The sequence below is a fragment of the Solanum tuberosum genome, unplaced genomic scaffold, assembly GCF_000226075.1.
Source record: "Solanum tuberosum cultivar DM 1-3 516 R44 unplaced genomic scaffold, SolTub_3.0 contig02090, whole genome shotgun sequence".
Lineage (NCBI taxonomy): Eukaryota > Viridiplantae > Streptophyta > Magnoliopsida > Solanales > Solanaceae > Solanum > Solanum tuberosum.
Window position 1 is genome coordinate 1 of NW_006242933.1, and position 832 is coordinate 832.

Below are 832 nucleotides of genomic sequence, written 5' to 3' on the forward strand. Positions count from 1 at the left end.
TTTGTGGATCACTAGATCTGGCTCAATTATTAGATAAAACCGAATGTTCTTTCGTTCATTCAAACTACATTTTATAATAGCAGTTGATTCAGAAGTAAAAACGTCAAGATTTCCCAAGTAATTTGTTCAATGTAATGTGTAGCTTACTTGGTGAGTTGAAAGGAAAAATATATCTGGGTCCTCGTAGAAGGCATCATTGGTTCCATTTCCATGATGAACATCAAAGTCTATGATAAAAACACGTTTCAATCCATGCATTCTTTGAGCATAACGAGCAGCAATAGCAATATTTCCAAACACACAAAAGCCCATGGCCCCCTTTGGAACAGCATGGTGACCAGGAGGTCGAATTAGTGCAAAAGCGACAGGAGGATCTTTGCTTACTCTGGATGCTGCAACCTGAAATATCAGATGAAACAATTACTCCAGCTTTGAGAGAGAAGTTTACCAACAAAATGCACCTTGAACTGATTGCTACATTAAACGAAGTATTCCCAGTAAACTGAAATATTACTAACAGCTTAGACTGAGACATTACCACTGAATCAACCAAGGAAATCCCAGCTCCAGCTGCCAATAACGACTCTTGGAACGTCTGTTCACATTGCCATAGGAACACTTGGTGTTAATCTTTCTCACGGAACTCAATAATTTTAGGAACCTTATTAGCTCATACAAATTCAAAAACTTGCCTGATTAAGAGTAATTATTTCATTAAATATTAGAGAACTTAGAGCATGAAATTTACTTAAATGGAATGTTAATGTCTGTGGGGTTATGCACAGGGCTGAGCTTTCATAGTTACACTCCTCCATCATCATGCATAATGAAT

General features: G+C 37.3%; 1 long non-coding RNA gene across 1 annotated transcript; it reads right to left on the reverse strand.

The window, feature by feature from the left end:
- Positions 1 to 24: 24 nt before the first annotated feature.
- On the reverse strand, positions 25 to 824 carry LOC102589021 (uncharacterized). Its single transcript, XR_369082.2, has 2 exons — positions 539 to 824; positions 25 to 399 (listed from the first exon to the last, which is right to left on the reverse strand). It is a non-coding gene; the product is annotated as an uncharacterized lncRNA (long non-coding RNA).
- Positions 825 to 832: the final 8 nt, after the last annotated feature.